Source organism: Sminthopsis crassicaudata, chromosome 1 (genome assembly GCF_048593235.1).
Source record: "Sminthopsis crassicaudata isolate SCR6 chromosome 1, ASM4859323v1, whole genome shotgun sequence".
Classification (NCBI taxonomy): domain Eukaryota; kingdom Metazoa; phylum Chordata; class Mammalia; order Dasyuromorphia; family Dasyuridae; genus Sminthopsis; species Sminthopsis crassicaudata.
Window position 1 is genome coordinate 404524212 of NC_133617.1, and position 13132 is coordinate 404537343.

Consider the following 13132-nt stretch of genomic DNA (forward strand, 5'->3'; position numbering starts at 1 on the left):
TATTTACCAAGCAGTGGTTTCTTTGAGTCAAAAAATAGCCACAGGTTACTGACTTTCTGGGTGTATAGTTAATCCCCTCTACATTGCTGCTTTCCCCATCTCAGTTTTGACATATCATGGGTTGGTATAAGAAATTAAATGGGAATTTTTCAGTTTTATGGATGCTGCAAATGATACACAAAGACCAACAAATGACGTAGAAAAAGTTTAGAAACTTAGAGATGCATAAAATATACAAATTGTATAAGGTACTACATATGCCTCATAAAAGAAAAAGGGAAAAATTGAGACTTCTTTTCTGGTATGAAGGGAAGGCCAAAAAATTTAAGTGAATTTTCCAGATGGCTGGAATGCAGAGCCCTTAACCTCCATGATATGGTACTTAATATGTACCATGATATTCCAAATTACTTTCTGAAATAATTGGACCAACTCCACAAACAATGGTAAGTCAGTAGCTGCACTACCACAGAAATAATACAAAATACATATATAAAACATAAATATCAGAAGACATTTATTTGGTACAAAATTTGGTAGTGTTTTTGTTTAGTGCTTGATCTTAAATAGGTAGGAAGACAATTGCAGAGAGTCCAAGAAGATTTCCAATTTGGAGTATATACTGGATTATGTTAAAAAGGTCTCTGGATTCGAGCCATTGTTCTATCTTTGTACTTAGCATATATCTGGACACAGATCCAGAGCTAGGGTTTTTGATCTTTATTTATAAACAAGAAGAAATGTTGACTTCTCAGATGGACCATGAGCATCCCATAACTTTTTCTGGTTTCCATGGTCTAAAACAAAGGTGTCAAACACATGGCCCAACATTGCACCTGCTACATTCCCAGGTGCAACCCAAATGTAATTAGGAAATATTTAACAAAATAACAAAATAAAATATAGATACAATAGAATCTAGATAATATTAATATGTAGTTTTCACAACTCAATATGTGGCCTGCAGGGGTCCTTATGTACAGTTAAGAGTCCTGTTGTTATTTGAGTTTGATATCACTGGTTTTTAGTATGTGGACAGTAAATTTAGTTATTCTTGGACCTGGATCTGGGAAGGGGCATTTCTGGATTCCCAGGACTAAGATGAAAAAGAGCACCTCCTAGAGAAGTATTTTATTTGTGCAAACCCATATCTTTTGTCAAATAAAGGAAGTAATCAGAGACTGGATGAGTTTTCAGAATTCAAATTCAATGTTGAATAGGGAGCCACAGGGGTATTTTAAACAAACAAAAAACAGTGCTAAAAAATGTATGGATATATGCAGGTACATATGAGGGTTTTCTAATCAAAATAATACACTAAAAACATAAAATATATAGAAGGGAGTATATAGGAAATCCATAGTACAAGATATAGGAAATTTATCTACTACTAGAAGATTGCTAGGAAAGCATATCTCTAAGCAAGAAGTAAAGTTTTCTTTGTTAATGATCAGCAGCTAAGGAGGAGCAAAAAAGAAATTGAATGGTAGGAGGTACCTTAAGGATGAGAAAATGATTAGGTTGTCAAAGCATGGGGGCCAACTGATAAATGGTCAAAGAATATGAGCAATTTTCAGATGAAATTAAAGCCATATATAGTCATATAAAAATGCTCTAAATTATCAGTGATTGGTTAAATGCAAATTAAAATAACTCTGAGGCACCTCTCATACTTATCAGATAGCTAAGATGACAGGAAAAGTAATAATAAATGTTGAAGGGGATGAAGGAAAAAGGAACACTAATGCATTGTTGATCCAACCATTCTGGAGAGCAATTTGGAACTATGCCCAAAAGGCTATCAAACTTTGTATACCCTTTGATCCATCAGTGTCTCTACTGGGTCTGTATCTTAGAGGAATCATAAAAGAGGAAAAAGGACCCACATATGCAAAAATATTTGTAGAAGCTCTTTTTGTAATGGCAAGGAATTGGAAATTGAGTGGATCCCTCTCAGTTGGAGAATGGCTGAATAAGTTATGGCATAAGACCTTAATGGAATATTATTGTTTTATAAGAAATGATGAGCAGGTTGACTTCAGAAGAGCCTGGAAAAATTTAAACAAACTGATGCTGAGTGAAGTGAGCAGAACCTAGAAGATACAACACAATTACAGCAAGATTATGTCATGATCATCCTCAAGATTAGACTTAGCTCTTCTCAGCAATGTGATGATCCAAAAGACTTGGGATGCATCCATATGGAGAACTATGGAAACTGAATGCAGATCAAAGCATACTATTTTCAATGATTTTTTTAGTTTGTTTGCTTTTTCTTTCTCATATTTTTTCTTTTTCTAATTTTTTTTCATAAACATGACAAACATGGAAATGTGTTTAAAAGTATTGTTCATGTGTAACATATCAGATTGCTTTGCCTTTTTGGGTAGAGGGGAACTAAGAGAGAACAAAAAAAATTTGGAACTTAAAATCTTACAAAAATGAATACTATAAATAACATTCACATGTAATTGGAAAAATAAAATATTAGTGAGGGAAAAACATTATGGGGGTATAAGATTCTAGGGCAGTAACCAGTAAACCTTGAAAAATGGCTACTCATGGAGTCAGGAATGGCAAGTGAAGGCCAGAGGAGACAAATGAAGCCAGAGGACTGGGAGAATGATCAGACATCAGGGGCTTACCGTCCCATTAAAGTGAAAACCAGATTTTGTATGAGTGAGAGAGTAAAGAGAGGAAGAGGATAGAAGAGGGAAGAGAAGATACTCCTTATTTCAACAGGCTAGCCAAGTTGAACTGTTTGGCTTTGAAAGCAGAATATGAAGCCAGGGCTGTGGTCTAAGGCAGGGCTAAGAATAATACAGAATTTTTTTTCAGCCATATGTAATAATGATTAGTAGGCTATTATAGCAAAGACAGCAACAAGGCAGACAGGTGTTGGAGTCCATCTCCTTGAGGGGAGAGTCTTAAGATTTATTAGTCATTATATTTCCTTCTAGTGTCTAATGTCTTAAATAAATGTGTCTATGAATGTGTGGAGGATTATAGCAAGAATATAAGTAAGGAATAACTCCATTCTGGATAAGATTGTAGTTAAGAAACAGAATAAAGTCAGTAAGGTAAATAAGCCAAGCTAAAATATGGTCAATGGTTCCATAATTATGAGGACTAGTCACACAGGAAAGGCAGAATCCAAGACTGGAGAGTGATTACTCCCAGAGAGTTTGTTACTCTTAGGGAGGTCTTTACCATGTGTAGTTCTTTAAGATGGTGGTTTAGAATTTTTAATAGTAGCCCCATTCCTGGGCAATCCTTCAATATTTTGAAGGGTCAAACCTATCAGAAGGGTTCTGGTTTTCTGAAACCTCTACTTGTATTGCCTTTTGCTCACAAGCAAAGTCTACCTGGGGCAGAAATGTTGAATATTTGTTGAGATCCTGATAAGCATTGTTTATGGAAGAGGAAAATCTGAAATCTGAAAATCTGAAAGGAAACTAGAATCTTGGAATAACAAAGCTCAAAAGAAGCTTACATATCTTCTAGTATGATCACTTGGATGTGGGTGGTGCTCCCTTTAAGAAACTAATCCTTTCAGATGGGTTTATTCCTTTCTGGTTTCCAGTCCCTCCTAGCTGATCAATTCAAGAAGCTAAGACCTTTGATTCACAAATCCTGGTCAAAAGCATCCCTTTGAATTCCAATGGGAGATATCCCGACTCTCACAACCCCCATCGGATTTGAGCCAACTTGGGCTGTCCCAGCCCCCATTCTAATGATCTGCTCAGGTTTCCCAACCCCCACCAAGCAAATTCTAGCCCTCACTGAAACCCAGCCAGGAGCCAATTTGGGACTTCACCCACAGGCCCCTTTAGCTAAATCTCTCATTATAAAAGAGCCAAGCTAGAGTCCTCTCTTTGAAGAGGTTCCAAATATGCCAGCCTTACGCCTGGCATGCCAAGGGTCTCTGCCCACTGGAACACTAGTTCCGGTGCCCTCTTATCTCTACCTTCAACTTTACTAACTAGACTTTATTTCCAAACCCACAATAAACCTCTTTTATCAATCAGAGAGATTCAATCACTTTTCCAAACTAATTAGTGGGAGAACTGAGATTTGAATACCTTGTTTCATACAGCACAGGACAGTGATCTTTTCACAGCTATCCTACTAGCCAGAACCTATTGTCTTCTTCAAAGTTAAAGAGCAGTGATGAACTCTAGATCCCTGAGTGTCCTTTTCCCTTCCAATTCTAACTGGGCTGCTAAAAGTCGGTCCTTCTGCTTCTCTCTCCTTCTCTTTCTCCCTCTCTGTCTTTTTCCTTCTCTCTCCCTTTCTCTCTTTTTCTCTCCTTTTTTCTTTCTGCTTCTGTTTCTCTCTCTGTCTCTATCTCATTCTCTGTCTCTGTCTCTCGATCTCACATGAACATATACACACATATATGTAGCTTGATTGATTATTTTATGACTGTGGTCCAGTATTATTTGATTTGGGGAAGGTGTCATAGCCATAGTTATAAATTCATTTTCTCTGATCCATTTGAGTTGATCAGTAATGGAAATTTCCTGTAATGGTATTTTATATGAAATAGGATGAAGAGTGCAGCCCTCCACACTTGGAGGATTCCCCTGTGATTGAGGCTGTACTGAGGGGAAGGAACTGAAGTTTCCACAGTCAGTTCTTTTCCCTTTGGCCTGCATAGCCCTCATGACTCACAGTAGTAAGGGAAGACAAGGCTCCTGTTTTGCTTCTGCAGAAGAGAGTCAGTATCCCAAAAGATCTTGACAGGCTAAAACACTGGGCTGAATTTAATAAAATCAAATTCATTGGATAAATGTAAAGTCTCATACTTGGATACAAAAATCAACTTGATAGGAATAAGATGGGGCTTCCAGGAGTCAAGATGGCAGAGTAAGCAGTAAATCACCATAAGTCTCCCATATTCACTTCCAAACAATCATGAAATAATTCTCCCAAATAAACTGTATAACAGCAAGACCAACACAAAGATGGGATGATATAGTCTTTTAGTCCAAGAAAACTTGGAAGATTGGCAAGAAAAGTCTGTCTTACTCTAATAAAAGGGAAACACAGACAGGAACACTCTCAATAAACCAAGAGCAAGCCCTATCTCAGCAAACCAATGAGAAATCCTGAGCTTCAGAGCAGTGTGGGGCAATATCAGGACCCCACAATGTGCCTCAACACATCCAAGGGACGGGCAGACTCCAGCTCCAAGAACTGCCACATACTTCAGCATAGCCCCAGGTAAACAAGCATCCTCCAGTGGCCAGACCATCACATTCTTCAGTGTAGCTCCAGGGAAATGCAAAAACACTCTACCAGCCTTAACACATGCCAGACAGCACCACCAGGACCCCAGCTTAGCATCAGGTAAGCTGCCAGATCCGTACAGCTTCCAAGAGCACCAGCTACCCACTCCTGGATATTCCCTCAGCACATCACCAGACAAGAGGTTCCCCTGGGGCCTCACGGCATCATCAGTGCAGCTCCAGGTAAATAGCCAAGTCCTTCAGCCTCTGAAACAAAAAGATGAGAAAGTGCTCTTTCCAACCTGGGAGCCCAGCTCAAATTTAAAAGGAAGGGAAAAGGCCAAAAAAGATAAGCAAAACTTAACCATAAGAGAATCTGACCACAGAAAATTATAACGGTGTCAGGGAAGATCAAAACTCAGAAGAGAAAACAATATTAAAACACTCATGGGTAAAATTCTAAAGGAAAATGGGAAGTGGTTTCAAGCCCAGAAAGAACTTATGGAAGAACTCAAAAAGGAGCTTAAAAATCAAATAAGAGAAGTAGGAGAAAAATAGGACCAATGCAAGAGAACTATGAAAAAGTCAATGATTTGAAAAAAGAAAACAAATGTTTAATAAGTAAAATTGGTCAAATGGAAAAGGAAGCAAAAAGTTAAATGAGGAAAATACCTTAAAAGTTAGAATTGGGCAAGTGGAAGGTAATGACTCTATGAGACATCAAGAATCAATCAAGTAAATTCAAAAGAATGAAAAAGTGGGCAAAAATGTAAAATAACTCCTTGAAAAAAACCAACTGAACTGGAAAATAGATTTAGAAGAGGCAGTTTCAGAATAACTGGACTCCCAGAAAGTCATAATCAAAAAATATCTTTCAAGAAATTGTCAAGAAAAATTGCTCTGATATCCTAGAACCAAAGGGCAAAATAGGCATTGAAAGAAGCTACTGATTACCTTAAGGAAGAGATCTCAAAATAAAAACTACAAGGAACATTATAGGCAAATCATAGAACCATCAGGTCAAGGCAAATGTAGCAAGTGGCCAAAATTATCAGAGAACTACAATTAGGATTACAATGGATTTTAGCAGCTGCAACATTAGAGGATCAGAGGTTATGGAATATGATATTCTGGAAAGCAAAGGAGCTAGGACTACAACCAAAATCATCTATGTGGAAAAATTAAGCATAATACTTCCAGGGAAAACATGGTCATTCAATGAAGTAGAAGGATTTCAAAGCTTTCATAAGGAGACTGGAATTGAACAAAAAAATATCATGTCCAATATCAAGATCCAAAAGAAAACTTAAGAAATTTGATGGCATCAAATTGTTTACATCCTTACATGGGAAAATAATATTTATAGTTCTTAAAAATGACATCACTAGTAGCATAAGTAGAAGGACAATACATAGAGGGTATGAATATGAATTTGAAGGAATGACATAAAAAATAATTAAGGGAGGAGAAAGAAGAATACACTATGTACATAAGAAAAGGAGAGATAGAATAGGATAAACTATTTCAAATAAAGAGGTGAGAAAAAATGTATGACAGTGGAAAGAAAGATGAGAGGATGGACAGTGAGCATCACCTGAACCTTATTCTCATCAATATTGGCTCATAGAGGGAATAATATGAATAATTAGATGAGTGTAGAAATCTGTCTCACCCAGTAGGAAAATAGCGAGGAGAAAAATTTTAAAAGGGCGGGAATTGGGGTGAGAAATCAAGAGAAGAGAAGGTAGACCAGGGGAGATAGTAAAACAAAGCAAAACACTGTGAAGGAGGTTAATTGTGAAAGGGAGGAAAAGACAAAAAGAAGGAAAAATAAGTTGGAGGGAAATAGGAAATATAGAGGGAAATAATAATTATAACTATGAATTTGAATGGGATAAACTTTCTCATAAAATGGAAGCAGATAGAAAAGTGGATCAAAAATCAGAATCGTATTGTTTACAAAAAACATACATGAAATAGAGAGACACTTCAAAGGGTAAGGGATTGGAGCCGAAGTAAAAAAAGGCAGAAGCAGAAATCTTGATCTCAGATAAAGCAAAAAGCAAAATTAGATCTAATTAAAAGAAATAAAGAAACTATATCTTGCTAAAAAGGTACTGCAGAAAATGAAATAATAGCAATACTAAACATATATTTACCAAGTGGCATATGATCCAAATTCTTAAAGAAGTTGTTATAGATTCATAACCAAACAAGAGATAGAATATTACAAAATGTAAAATTGATAATTTTGATTATATTAAATTTGAAAACTTTTTTTTTTTAAACAAGCAAATCCAGTGCAACCAATACTAGAAGGAAAGCAGAAAACTGGAAAACGATTTTTATAGTATGTGTCTCTGATAAAAGATCTCATTTCTCAAATATATAGAGAACAAATTCAGACTCATAAGGGTAAATGGTCAAAGGATACAAGCAAGCAGTTTTCAGAGGAAATCGAAGCTATCTATTGGCTTGTGAAGAGGTGATCTAAATTACTTTTGATTAGAGAAATGCAAATTGAGATAACTCTGAGTTACTACCTTACACTTATCAGATTAGCTAGTAGGACTAAAAAAGGAAAAAATGATAAATGTTGAAGAGGATGTGGGAAAATTGAGACACTAATGTGGTTGTGTTGGAGTTGTGAACTGATACAATCATTCAGGAAAGCAATTTCTAACTATGCCCAAAGGACTACAAAACTATACATACCTTTTGATCCAGCTGGGTCACTACTGGGTCTGTATTCCAAAGAGATAATAAAAGATGGAAAAGGGCCCACATGTGCAAAATGTTTTTAGCAGGTCTTTTTGTGGTGGCAAAGAATTGGAAATTGAGTGGATGCTCATCAGTTGGGGAATGGCTGAATAATGTCATATTGTTCTATAAGATATGTAAAGGAGGTTGATTTCAGAAAAACCTGGAAAGAGTTACATAAACTGATGCTGAATGAATGAACAGAACCAAGAAAACTTTGTACACAGCATTAGCAATGCTGTGTGATGATCTACTATGAATGACAAGTCTTTCCAATAACACAGTGATCCAAGACAGCTCTAAAAGACTCACAAAGGAAAATACTATTCGCATCCAGATAAAGAACAGATAGACTCTGAATGCAGATCAAAGCATACTTTTAAAATTTACTTTATTCTTTTTAGTTTTTTTCCTTTTGATCTGTTTCTTCTTTCACAACTGTAACTATTATGAAAATGTGTTTTACATGGTAGCACGCATATAACCTATGTCAAATTGCCTATCACTTTAAAATGATAAAAATTTATCATTTTACATTTCTCTTCCATTTAGAAAGGAAGGGAAAGAAGGAGGGAGAAAAATCTGAAACTCAAAATCTTGTAAAAAGAATGGCATAAAGTGTCATGACATGTAATTTAAAAAAATAAAATGCTATAAAAAATTTGAGGGCTTTGTTTAGTTTCAGTCATGTGCAACTCTTCATGATCCCATTTTGGGGTTTTATTGTTGCCTCCTCACATAGAATCAGCCAGGAAGGAAAGAGGGATAGAGGTTTGCATTGGCTGTATTTAGTATTTTTTGAATGCACATCCAGTTCTGGCTCAGCAGCCTATCAAAAAATCTGTTTGTTTTTAATTACATGGTTCATTTATCATTGCTCACAAGCAGTAACAAAATCCACTGCTCTCAAGTACAGAGCAGGACCACTCTATTCCACTGAACTCTTATTGACTAGGCTCCTATCATACAAGCGTAATATCTCAAGTTATGAGAGGGAAACAGACTGTTCCTGATAAAACAGGGATGAGCAACAGAGACTATAGAAAAAAGATAATATGTAAAGAAGAGATCAGATTACTATGGGTAGCTTTATGCTTACAAAAGCTAATGATGTTAAAATAGTTGTAAACAACAAGAAAAGAAACATTTTTGGAATTAGTGGTTGGGTCAAAATTGAGGAAGATTAGAGAATAGCATTAGAGATATGTACCAGGAAAGAATTATGTGTGTTTACTAATGTAATGATCTGTGAGGGAGGATGGCCTTGAACTATATCTGTGCAATGAGTTTATTATAGTTTTAGCTGAAACTATGCAGACTCAGTAAAATATACTAATCAATTTAGTATATGCTAAATTTACTTTGTGACTTTGATCACAGTGGACAGAAGGGTCTAGGACTGATGAGGTTTAGATTTGGGGTACTCAAATGAAATTAGGGTTTCTGGTGGTCAGGGAGTTAAATGAGGTCTAGTGGCAGGCTTGGGGTTCAGGGAGTCAAATGGAGCTCCCTGCAACCCCTTTGGATTTGGTACAAGGAGTTCTGGGGAACTCCCTTCTGGCAGAGCAATAGGTCCCTTGTAAAGGAGTTTACAGACCCGAAAACCTAGATTGATAAAAGAGCTTTACTATGGGGATTGGAAGTAATGTTAAAGTCTAGTTAAGGAAATAGGTGAGGGTAAAGAGAAGATAGCACTGGAAACAGTATTCCAGTGGGCAGAAAGATCCTGGCTGTAAAGGAGACTGCCAGGGTCCATCTGCAAAAGCCTTAGTTGATGGAAGCTCATTATATTGCTTGTCTTGGTGGGGGTTGGGAAGCCCAAGCAGATCATCAGAATGGGGACTGGGATGGTCCAAGTGGTGGGAGCTGGGACCAGCTCCCTATTGGAATTCAAAGGGGTGCTTTTGACCAGGATTTGTGAATCAAAGGTGCAGGCTTCCTGACTTGATGCATCTGAAAGAAATTGTAAATGTAGTTTCTTAAACAGACCACAACCTACTTCAGGACCACCATCTTGGCACAGAGATATAGAATAGTAATTGGCTGATGGCCCATCCTTTGGAAGCTAATTGTTGTATGAATTTGGGAATAGCCTGGGGACTTAGAGAATATCTAATACTCATGTTACATTGCAACAATAATGTGCATATAGTGAAAATTAAAGTTTCAGACAGAAAAAGTAAGAAATACAATTTGTCTGGAAATAGTTGATGTGTAATGTGTCATTGTGAAAAGAAGATTGTCTTAGAGGGAAGATCTATTTGAGAGACAATATAGTCTTTATAATTTGAGTAATTAAGAGTAATTAAGGCTGGTTAGTCTGGCAGACTTAAAGGCTAAGTCACCTGTAGATGGGAGGAATGATTGAGAGTGAAAAGGAGAAAATGGGTCAGCATCTAGAAGGGTAACAAAGAATATCAAACTATGGATCTTGAACAAGGAAACAAAGCTTTAAATCAAGGCTAAGGAAAGATTACAAGAGGAGCAATAAACTTATGAACATCAGCAGCTACAAGCTTAAAAACCATTTCAGGAATAATATTAGGATATCAAAAGGAAACAGGAAGAATAAGCTTATTTCCCTGATGGATTTGTAAAAAGACTTGGCAGTAGCCAAAATACAGCACCAAAACAATTAGACTTTGCTACTGACAGACTTGAATAATAAAGACAGAGATATAGGCTAGATAATGGAGAACTACCTGGTTTCCTAGGTTTACCTTTTGTTTTGACTGGAATTCATTTACTGTGAGGATCCTGGAAATAACTAAGGATATAAGAATCCTAAATTAGATTATTCTCTGTGACTAAAGGCTTTGATCTCTCCCGAACACAAGTAAAAAGGAAATACTTTAACTGCTATTATGAGGAAGGGCATTTTAATTACTCTACCTTAGCAGGTAGAGGCTGAGATGGTTTGGGTGCTCCTGGAAAAATGAGCCTGAATTCCCCTGAAATACAATAATGGGGAACAATACTCATGAACGGTCCTTCTAAAATCAAATGAGACAACATGCACAGAACTCTTTGCAAACCCTGTAGTTGTTCAGTGGTGTCCCACCCTTTAGGATCTCATTTGGAGTTCTTTTGACAGAGTTTGGAGTGGTTTGCCACATTTCTTTTTTCTAGATCATTTTAAATTTGAAGAAACTGAGGCAAATAGAGTTAGATAATTTGCCCAGGGCTACCCACCTGATGGGCTACAGCTTCTCCGAGATCCTGAGGTCCCCTAACCATATAGTGCTGATGAGGTGCAAATGATGAGATTAATGGTAATGAAGAGGTGTGAGAATTGGGGTGGGGAATCCCAATGTCCAAAAATTTGCATGGCAAAAGAGGAATTTTATTGTTCACTAAAAAGGAAGCTTTCTTAGTGCACAAAACTCCTCATTAGGAGTTTGGCAATGAGAAATCAACTTTGCTAGGAAGACAGGTTTCTTAGTGACAACATTAGGAAAATGGCAAAGGTTAAAGCTGAGAAGAGAATATCTTCACAGTGGGCAAAAATCCTGGCAGGCAGCTTTTAAGGAAGAGAGCTTAGCAAGCATGATCCTGTTTCAGATTTCTGCAAAGATTAGGGTTCAGAGTTGTCTTTTATTAGTAGTCTGTGCTAAATTTCTCTTCTATTTAGAAGGGAGGGGAAGGAAGGAGGGAGAAAAATCTGAAACTCGAAATCTTGTAAAATGAATGGTATAAAGTGTCATGACATGTAATTGGAAAAAAAATTAAAATGCTTGTGCTTCCATTCAAAATTGAATGAGATTCCTGCAATGTTGTCAGTGCCTTGGGCTTAGATCTCCAATTGAAAAGAGATCACTTATTTTGGGAGTTTGAGCTACTGGGAGTGGTCCCAGACTAATCTTCAACTCAATAGAGGGGTGTGACCATATCTCTGGCCAGATAATTGGGTGTTGTCTGGGAAAGCTATGCTTTTTCCAGGGTCTAGGATCTCTCCAGAAGGAGATCCAGGATCCCCAAAAGATCTGTTTACTTCAGTGCTATTGTTCTAACAACCTGTCAATGATTCTAAAATCTTCTAATGTTAGGATAGTTCTACAAACATTACTGTCAGTAGATAATCTTTTGGTAGCATAGGCAATTCCCAAGATAATAGTGAACAGACCACCCCTCAATGCTATTTGTAAGCCATAAAATTAGCAAATAAGTAATGTGAACCTCTGGCCTCTTGAACTTTGTCCTATAAATTTATCTTCTTTCTCCTGGTTCTTTGTTAAATTCTTTCGGAACATAGCCCACTTCAATTGGTGTCACAATTACAATAAACTTTGCCCCTTGACTTGGAGTTGGGTTCAAGCCTGCAAATTCTTTTGGGATACTTTGTGGCTCTGGTCTGGGACCCCAGATCTCCTTTTGAATCTCAACACACCTAGGTCTGAGGGAAGGTATGAATTCAGAAGATGAGTCTTCCTGACTCCGGGTCAGGCGCTCTATCTATTGCACCACCTAGCTGTCCTTGGGAAACCCCAAAGCTTTATAAATGCTAGCAATGATGATGGTGATGATTATTTGGCCAGACTTGCAGATGTCAATAGAACTAGATGCTCAGTGAAGCTCAGTGAAACAAAAGTGCATCAGACAGTGACCTTACCAGGAGAAATGTGTATGTTGAGGTGATCCCTGGAGAACAAGATGTGGTCCCTCCACAGATATTACTCATTTGTGGGTCCCTAATTTATGATCCCTCCTCATTTTCATACTTACTCTTCCCACTGATGGTGGTGTCTATATTTGTAGGGGAGTGGGTCATAATAGATGATGAACTCCATTACTGATTGCAGATCCTGGCTGTGGGGACTAGAGGTGGAGAAGAAATAATGAGGCATCTGAGAGAGAGAGAGAGAGACAAAGAGAGAGAGACACAGAGAGAGACAGAGAGTCAGAGAGAGAGACACACACACACACACACACACAGAGAGAGAGAGAGAGAGAGAGAGAGAGAAACAGAGAGAGAGAGAAACAGAGAGAGAGACACACACACACGCACATACACAGAGAGAGAGAGAGAGAGAGAGAGAGAGAGAGAGAGAGAGAGAGAGAGAGAAACAGAGAGAGAGAGAGATATGAAGGAGTCTTTAGGGAGAATTGGAAAATCTTAAGGAGAATCCTCTGATAGTTCCTGA